Below are 10,915 nucleotides of genomic sequence, written 5' to 3'. Positions count from 1 at the left end.
ATGCAGTTCCATTACATGTAATTTTACGTGTAGCTTGAATTAGTTTATAAAGTCAACATCGTCTTTTATTCTCAAGATGTGTGTTTATTCTCAACAAGGCAAAAATGTATTTTTTATAAATTATATCTTTGCAATCAATCAAACGTTCGTAAAATCATATGAACATCTATATCTATATATATAAGCAAATATTTTTATTATATCTATATCTCGAAATATTTTCACTATGTTTCTGCATAGACTTAATAAGCTGATTAACAACATATTTAAAATAGTACTTATTATAAAGACCATTATTAATTTAAATCTAGTAGACATCATGGTTAACATATACCTAGGTATATAAATACTTTGCAATTTTTCACATTATTAAAAGAGTATTTATGTGATAAACAAATGCGGTTTCCTTGTCAAAACTACAAACCACTATTCTTAGGGTGTCATATAAGAACCCATCACTTACTTTAAAGTTCTTGGCTTAAAAGTGCTAAGCCGTGTTGAGACCGAGTATTCCCGGGACGAGCTTATCCATCAATATATTTGCATATGTAGGTAGATTGCAGTTTTTAGTTCTACTCTATGGGATATAGGTACGTTTGGGTAGGTGTCATATGTAGATTTTAAACATATTTCGAGCATACTTGTTACATCATCTTAATCGTTTATTTTTGTCTTCAAGTAGTTTTAAATTTCGAATATCAAGGTCGATGTTACGTCATCATAATTATATAGCTCTATCGCAGAGCAACAGTGAGACGTCTTCAATTTTTTGTGTTTTAAGGTTATGGTGGTGTTCAAGTATATTGCAGATGTAGATTTCAGTGCAATGGTGGGTTTTTCAATACCTCTAATAGTAAACAGAATAGAAACGAACGAACGATATCCTGGTGCAATATTCCATTGATTTTTCATTATATTCTAATTAAACAGTGGGTTATCTGAGTTGAGCATGTTTTGTAGATGTCCCTTGCTCTGAGGTAGCGATAGGTCTATATCGGTTCCCTTCTGTCAAACCCTTATTTGACCAAAACTTGCATAAGCGTAATTTAGGTTCAACGATTTCAATTAATGTCAAATGACATGATAATATACTTAATTTATACAACGAGAAAGGTTGTTAGTACTCAAAATGTAATAAAATGCAACCTTTATTTTTTTATAATATTAGGTTTCCGTTATGAAAATTTAAGCCTAATATATATTGACCTTAACTTTGACTCTCGCATATACTGCAAAGTACCTTGTATTAGCCTGGGTCGATATACCTACCAGTCTATAATTTATTCTACCACCTGCCATAGTCAAACATGGAAAGACAAATATTATGTACCTATTGTGTTGTCTCGATTAAAAGGGTTTCAATCTAAAATAAGTTAGCTTATAGTTGACAGCAGGCCCGTCTTAATCGAAGGTGTAGAGGGTGCAAAAAAATCCTGGCGCCGCGTGTTGGACCTCGCTGATGGTGATCGCTTGAACCATCGGTGAAAGGCCCCAGCGCCCCTCTTTAAAATCTTCTTAGATCGGCAAAACACTCCTTGCACACGGATTTAGATAGTTGGTAGTGCATTACAATTGCCTACCTATAGGTATAATGATATAAAATGCATTTACTACTTATCTAAGGGTAGATGTAGGTATTTGGGTCAGTATATTCGTATTTATAGAATAAATATCAATTCTATTCTTAAAACAATTGAAATATAACACCGATTTCTGTATTTTAATTTTTTAGCTAATTTTAGAATATATCTATTTAAGTGTTTACTTGTATGCAAATTGGTGGATCAAAATAGCTTGTAAGATAAATAAATGTAAAATAAATAAATACAAATATACCTACTTATAAATACTTACCCTAGTAGGGTTTAGTTGTTTAATTTTAAAAACTGGTTAAGTAGGAAGTTTGAAATTTGAAACATTTGTATATATTTAATTTAACTTAATAGTTACATTCAACACTAGAAAGGACATATAAAATATTTAGGTATAGGTATCTACCTACCTCCAAACTACTCCCCTACTCGCACAATACCTCTCTCAATGTACATACTTTGTACCTAGTATTTTTAAATAAGTATGTATTTATTTTTATTATCATATATGTTAAACCAAACCACAACAATTTTATATTTAATAAGGTCTTGATCAATTTAGCGCGTTTGGAGTTACTGCATGTGCGATCGCTGGCTGTAAACAACTTTCATATCCAATTTCCTATTCAATCAGCGTCACAATGCCTCTGGGAAGGTTTTATTAACAAACGAACGGTCTACATAAAGCGGCAATTACGTCACCTACAAACGACATTCAAAATTACCTATTGCCAACATTTTTTCCATCCAACTCCCAGTAGGCACCGAAAACTGGGTGGGAGTGGTCGAGTTTGTACAAAACACTCCCATTGGTCGGTTAGAACACACCCACTGTTGTAACAAAAAGGAATATTTCAGTAAAGCGAAGCTAGTCCCCGAACACCGCTCGCGGTAGAGCCTTGAGAATTTCTCTCTCCCTTTCTCAAGTCAGTTTGTTGTGTTTCAGGACGGTGCGGAGGAAATATGGGTTTGCATCGAAGTCCCGGGAGAGAAATCAACGCCATCTATCAGTTGAAGTGCAAACTACGAAGCCATGTTTCTGCAAGATGGCGACGCTTGTACTGCGAGCTTTGTAGTTGTCACAAACTTTAAGAGTTTAAATAATTAATTGGTTTAGTATTCTAGATAACTTTTTTCAAATATAATTTTAAATATTAAAATATTCGATAAGTTCTGTTTATTTATATGAGAGAAGTTGACTTGAATTATATGTCGTAATATTATTTTATTTTTTAGTTTTTAAATTAATTATTGGATAATAAACTGGAGTAGCTTTTTGACTTTATATAGCGAAATAGCGAAAGGTTGCATCTGAATTTAAAAAGTTGCTAATGAAATAGATCATACAGATAGTTTTATTAGCTACAACCTTTTAGTGCAGAAATAATGATAATAATTTCTTTTCCAAGAAACCAGCTTATTACATTATTCAAAATATTTATTTTATTTTTTGTTTCTATTCATACAATTTAAATAGTAAAAAGCAAATTGCACTTACTTATTTTTGGATAAATTTGGATAGGTAAGAACTGAAATAAAAAAAAATAATGAACATTTTATCAAATAATTAACAAGCAAATTAAAAAGTGCTCAAATATTTTTTTTATAATTTATATATTAGATAAGAATTAGCAATCGTTACGACACGTAGCTATTTTTAGGGTTGGCAGCTCATACTTGACATAACTACATAATACAAAATTCATAGTAGGTAAGCACTTTGGTCACTATTCGAAAAATAATTAGAATGAAAGAATATTATTTTCAAGGAGCTGGAAATATGTTTAATCTTTTTTCTCATTTTGTTAGAATGAAATGTAACCTAATTTTTTATTTAGGTCGCCAATATGAATCTTAATATAAACTTGAGGAATTTAATTTTCTTTATTACAATTTTCGAAACACCTACTAACATTATATATATTTTTATCATACAAACACTATACAGATTTATTACATTTTACATAACACTGTAGCGCGGCTAGAATATATAAAACTTAACCGAAAGTTGCGGGTTCAAGACCGGGTATGTCCGATTTGTGACGTTCTTTATTTATGTTTATAATTCATCTCGTGCTCGGCGTTGAAGGAGAACATCTAACGGAAATGCAGGTGTCAATTGAAATTCTGCCACACTCGAACCCTAAAGAAAAAGGTTGATAGTTTTTTTTAAACAAACTATTCAAATCAAATTTATAATATGTTATTAAAGAAGTTTTAATAAACGCACAATTAAATTTAAGTTATCACAACATTTATGTTAAAAATAAATGATCAGTCCTCACAATATAAAAAGTTAAGACAGAGTAATAGCCAAATATGATATTCTTTCCAATCCTCGTCGATACAAAAGAGCGTTCTTTAAAATATTGCCGCATAAAATCGATCTTTCATAAGTAGCTTACCAATTTTATAGGGAGGTTTAGCGAGCCTCTTAAGGTTTATCTTGTGATACACATAGCTTTTCTACTGATATAAAATTAATGTTTAAGATTGTTTTATAAATTAATATCTAGTAATAAATAAGTAGTATAAATGGATTAGTTATGTATCGATTCGATTAGTTGTGCTAGTTTGTAACAATTTACCTTAGATTTTTTTATTATATATCTAGATAGTGTCGCACCACAAACTAATATGACAAAACTGCTTACCTTGATGTATGACATTCGCCAAACATCATGCTACTTTACTAGCGTGCGCGTACTTAGAGGCCAACTGTTGGCCACAATCGACGCGTTTGAAAGTCTTTCAGAACATATATATAAATAATCGAAACATCTTACTTTATACCTCAGATTTTTTTACCACTTTTACCTTGATACGCATTAGTGACGATTTTAATAAGAGTATCGTTTAAATGATACTATAATTATATACAATGTCACATATCCAGGGCTGGATCTACCATATGACTTTTTGGGCTTCAGCCCAGGGCCCCGTGGATCAAGGGCCCAGCTAAGTCAAGTCAAAGTCAAAAATAGAGCTAATTTTATTAAATTAAACAGTTCGTATGTTTTGCAGCCCTGCTAATCCTGCAATTAATCAAACCCATTTAATTAAAGTCTACATTCAGGTGTTTATATATAGGTGGGCCCCTAAGTAGTACTAGCCCAGGGCCTAAACTCACGTTCCGGCATGTATCAAATATTCAGATGATCATTATTTCTTAGTTCACATATTTCTTACAGCGCCAATGTATATGGGCGTTGGTGACTTACCATCAGACGACTCATTCGCCTACCGATATAAAAAAAGAAAAAATATCACTTTCTTGTTAAACTTTCTTGATCACTTTCTTGTCTCTGATGTAGTTAAGTACAAACTTATTAAGATTATAAAATGAGACTTGATTAAAATCAAATCAATCAAATTGAATATTTGTTGAGGGATATTTACTGAAGATTTTTAAATGTGACAAATATTTGAACTTAGAATATAATGCTGTATGCCATAACGCATGCCAGGGCCTTGATATAAGTGCAGTTTTTTTCCCGCAACAAGTCCATACAAATTCGCGTACTAAGTAACGTTATATCGGTAATAGCTAATTAGCCGGAATCCCATAATCGGTCAGGATAGGAATCACCCACGCGGGCCCTATTTGCGGCCGCGATTAGACCCATAAAACTCGATGCGATCTTGATAAGGGATGCGAAAATTGCTAACAAACCTATCTAACGTACCTGCTGTAGGTGTTATAAATACTTTCTAAGATATTTTGAAATTTGTAAGGACAAAAACTTTACTAGCACTAAACTTTTAAAACTCTTGCTACACTTATTGAGATAAACGCTTGAGTCTAAGTCTGCTCTCGTTTTAAATAAATATTCGGTTGTCAGACAACGATCTGTCGCGATGTGTAAAAGTTGTAAACAAAGATTTTTTCTTTATAATTCCGATTATGTAGAAACTATGTCAAAGTACCATCGCCTTAAAATAAGTGGCTGCGAATTCTTTATATATTTTCTTAAATGCTGAATAAAAACAAAACCGTTAGACATTACCTAATATTACTATAAGTATTTGAAACGGGATATTTACCATGTTTTTTATTTTTTTTTGATGGAGCTCGTTATTTCGACATTATCTACGAATGTCTTGCTCACGAGAAAGACACACACACTCGTTTCAAATACTTATAGTAATAAAAATAATCATGTTAATTTAAAATCTTATTACCTAATATTTAATATAATGTGTTTGAATACTAATTTCAATTATAAAATACAAACTACAATTTTTTATATGAAACGTTTAAACAAAAGTTACCAGACTGAAAACTTCATTCTGTATCGTATTCGTAAAAATGTATGCAGATTGTGCGTTAGAGTTATATTGAAATGCGCTAAAAAGTACTATAATTAGTAACAAAACTTTTTCCGCGCGTCTGTTTTAGTACGAGTTTAGACAGGAATTCCAAATTTTTCGTACAGACGCTTTTGCAAACCGTTTGATTTTTGAAGCAAACTTCTGTCTGCTAGTTGCCATTCCACGGAGGCGTCGGTTTAGAAATTTTCCGACGTTGCAATTTCGAACCCGGTTTTATTAACGTCTATGCATATTCAAATAGTTGTTCTTTGTTATTTGAATGAGTTATATTGGCCTATACGTTCCACACTCGCACTGAAATCAAAGGTTTTATGTTCTATGTTTAAGCGTTGATTAGAATAAAAGTCAGCTTGGTTAGTTAGTTTTTTTAAATAATTTGGCATAAGCCTTATCGTATTGAAAGTTTTATTTTCAAATAAATATAAGGTGCTTACTAATATTACTTATTTTTAATGCAAAAGTGAGTTTTTTTGTTACAAACCAACGTCTTAATTCAAAATGCAATTTTAAAATACAAGAAAGGCCATAAAGCAAACGAAGAACCCCCACTACCCCCCAATCTGGGCGAATAGTATATCATATAAGATTTAAAATTTTACTATTAATAAATGATGAATTTTACTAATAAAATTGCTCTGTTAGTTACAATGCAACTTATTTATTTAAAGAAGTTAATGGAAAGCTAGTTTAACGGCTTAGATATTTATTTTTTATTTCACGGTTTTTTTATGTGTGCTCTCGTGAATGGACACACAAAACAAAGTACTACAATTAAGCCGCGTCCCGCTCCGACAGAGTTCAACAGTTTTTCCCTCGTAATTCTATTACATTATTAACTTACACCGTGTCAAGGAAGTAGTGCTGTCCCTTTGATTCCATCGACTGTCGATAGATTAAAAACTTTTTTTAATACCAATATTATTTATGGATCTAAGGTATATTTATAATAATAAGGTATTTAGGTAAGCTAGGTGAAAAATTTCTAACATTTTGAATTCTAATAAATACCTATAAATTTATTAAATATTATTTATCTCATATAAAATACGATATTACTTATTAAACTTACATATTTATAAATTCTAAAGTTTGCATGAATGGATGTTTGTTACAATAACAAATTAGAATATAACAGATTAGAATATATGAACAGATCTAGATTAAATTTGGCAAAAAGAAAAATTATAGTCGGGAATAGCACAAAGATTACTTTTCATAAAAAATGAACAGAAAAATTGTTTGAACGTCTGAACTAACTTTAATAATTAATTTACCATTAGAAAGCTAATTGATACAGGAGTAACATAATTAGCTTTAATGATATAAACGATAGTAAATTTAATGTAATAATGCTATTTGTGTTATAAGCCAGAAGAAATGGCGCTAGCGAGCTATTTTATTCGCATTCGCTTACGAAATGGTCCGTTTAAGAAAATACTATGTATAATAAAAAACTGTCTTTAGTAAATCGAAAGCTACAAATAAATTAGCCGCAATAACGGATTTTATGTCAAATATAAGTTGAAAACAACGACAATCACTCATTAATTTGAGGACAGCCTCGAAAAGTATGAAGTGATTGCCGTAGAATCGAACTTTTCAAGAGTGTAACGACACTCTAATAATTTCAACACTATTAATGCATATTTTTTTAATGATATCACCAATGCGCCACCAACCTTGAGAACAAAGATGTTATGTCCCTTGTGCGTTTAGTTATACTGGCTCACTCACACTTCAAACCGAAACACAACAATACTGAGTACTGCTGTTTGGCGGTAGAATATCTGAGTATACGTTTGGCTGACATAGTTTGTTAATCTTAGAGTAAATCTCATCTGATTGATTTGTCAAATTAGACCAGCTTGACAACTGGCTTCCCACGAGGAGGATGACCCTATATATATATCTGATATCTGATATCATGATATCATGGTATCTGATAAATATATAGGAACTACCCATACCAACCCAGACGAGCTTCACAAAGCCCTACCAGCAAGTGCTTCTTAATAATTCAAATATTTTGCATCTATAATTTTAACATACTTACATTGTTATTAAAAATGATTAAACTAAAATGGTTAAATTTTATAAATTTTTTATCACAAATTAATTAATACTATGCTAAATACTATGGGTGAAGCTGCAGTTTCAGCTAGTTAAGAAATAAATATTTGAAACATTTATTTATTTCACACACATTACTTTATAAAATTAGACACAAAAATTGTTATCAAATATAAAAAATCCAAGAAGTCGATAAGTTTTATGTAACGACAACACTAGCAGAGATTTTCCAGTTGTCACATGTTTCTTAAGCAATGATTACAATAAAAACTTTTAATGCTTTAATTCTACTTCCAACAATTTCATTGAAGTAGGTGAATTTTATGAATTCAAGTAAACTGCTTAAGGTTATTATGAAAATTATATCTTGTTGGGCCGAAATAACCTCGTGGATAGAATGCTTGGATGATGGCTGTACAGAGTTTTCTTACTGAATTTATTTGAGTTTGAGCGGCTTACTGAGTATCGGATAAAATTTTGCTACATGGTTGTAAGTTTACCAACATTTGTAGTAATGCAAATTGATGAAATAAGCATAACATTCTTTTTAAGTGGCTCATTTATATACTTTAATACAATTTTATATCAGTGTATATCTAATTTACTTAAATTTTCACAATTACTTTATAACATATATTATTATTTACAATATGTATACGGCTAATTTTATGTTCAAATTAAGTAGTGAAAACAATAATATAATAAATCGATAGTTTTCATACAACACTAGGCAACAGGTTGCGGCTTCGTGCTGCATAGAGGTTGAAAATGTGAGGCATCGATATTTTTCTCACACAACACTAGCCGACAGGTTTGCGGCGTCGTCGGCTCAGCGAAGATCGCGTTGAAAACTTTTAATACTTTAACTTGACTCTCACTCAATTTCGCTTAACGCCGCTCGTTGACACGCCTCGGTGTACCGACGCCACGATATCCCTTTATAACTGTTTTACAGCTCAAACTTTGCACTGATAACTTACTTTATAAATTGGTTAATGTCAATTGTTTTTTAAGTAATAGTTACAGCTGTATGTTTATATTAAAGTATTTCATAATAGTGGCTCTAGTTAATAAATATTTTTAATATTTACTCAAGCTTACGAATGCCCGCGACATCGCTCATGATTTTAGTTTAGTACGAGGTTTATTATTCGTGTTAATAAACGCAGATTCTTTTAAACAACAAAAAATATATAATGGTGCCTTGGTCTAGTAGCACTAGCGTGATTCTCGAACAAAAAGGCAATTTATAGTTTAGTAATAATATATATAGATAGACGGTAGAGATGTTCAAGGAATTATAAAAAAACTTCTAGTGTATCATCAATATAATGAAATTCCCAGAACTATTCATTTAATAACGTTGATTTAAACCGAGAACGCTCGCAAAAATAAAACAAAACGTAAAACGCGTAAGAAAGTCCTTCAGCGGGTGGTGGGTGGCAGGGTGGCTGGGTGGTGGCCGACAATAGGTGTACAGATAACTTTCCTTCCATAGTAGAGTCAATACCGACCCTAGGGAGTTTTACCCTCGAGGCTCGGTCGCTTGGGAAAACTAGACCCTACAATATAGAAAAGGACAAACTTATATGTCACTGTGGAGTGTAAACGGCGCATACTTATACTTATGTATTAATAATATATAAAGGAAAAATGCCGAGGACGTGTGCGGAGTGATATGTTGCGACTGTTAGCGAGAGAGGGATGGATGACATCAATTTGTCGTGTCGTGATGGGGTTTTATTTTGTTTGTACGTTTTTCTTTTCGGTTGATCTATTTTTGAATTTGTTTATTGTATTTATATTTTGCGAGAAATTTTTAAATTGACGATATATTAAACAATCAATTTACTACACCAATACATTGTTTTATTTTTTCATTATGGCTCTATAGTCGAACAGTTTACGGGACGTTACAGCGAAATGACGTCACAGGTTGGAATTAAGTATGTAATGGTAGCTTATAAAAATATTAATAATAGATATGTTTAAAAATATTTAACAGCTTGTAAATGTTCATTAGACTTGGAGCTTATTCCACTATTCTTCTCCAATTCGTATTGGTTATGTATGTGGCTGAGTTTCATCCGGTACACCTATGCACGTTTACTCGCGATGGTTGCCTTCAACGCCAAGCATGAGATGAATGATAAGCACAATATTAGCAATCACGGATGAAATCTCAATGGCTCTTACCCGAGTTTGAACCAGCAATCTTTAGTTAAGATTTCCAAGCTGGAACTTGCGAACTTTTTTTTTAAATTAGATTATAACAGTTTAACAGTCCATACAAGTAATTTCCGGAATCATTAAATATTGAAATTAATCTATTTTAAGCACTTACTGCATTGTAATGATAAAAATGCCTAACATACTATATAAATTTAAATATACTTACGATAATATATGATTGGATGCAGTGGAATTCGAATCTACCTATCTCTACGAAAATCGCGACTAAGATTTTCTATAATTAAGACGGGTATGTTCGGCTAGAATTACCTACCTACCTTAGGCTTTAAATTACAGTTTGTAATAAAAACTAAGTACCTACTTAATATGAACGTAAGAAGCTGGAACTAACAGATTATTTTGAAAAAATGTTATTACAGATTATAGAAATAAATTGTACGAGAATTTATTTCAAAAATAATTCCAATTCGTAACCTGATCCGCCCACACTTAATGTGATTTAAGGGCAGATGCACACCGGACGCTAATTTGGTAATGCGCCGTCACGTGGCACGCGATCGCCACGCGACAGCGGGTTTGTGCGATTTGTTCACTTAACTTAGTTATCATGAAGGGTAGACAAATGACTGCAAGATAAATAAAAAATACAATTTTATATCTGTTCAAACATGTGTTTTAATATTTTACGATTAAACAAATATTTAATAACGAAAATATCTCAAAATTTT

This window comes from Vanessa atalanta, chromosome 10, assembly GCF_905147765.1.
Source record: "Vanessa atalanta chromosome 10, ilVanAtal1.2, whole genome shotgun sequence".
NCBI lineage: Eukaryota > Metazoa > Arthropoda > Insecta > Lepidoptera > Nymphalidae > Vanessa > Vanessa atalanta.
The sequence above is the reverse complement of the archived record's forward strand: the minus strand, read 5'-3'. Positions refer to the sequence as shown.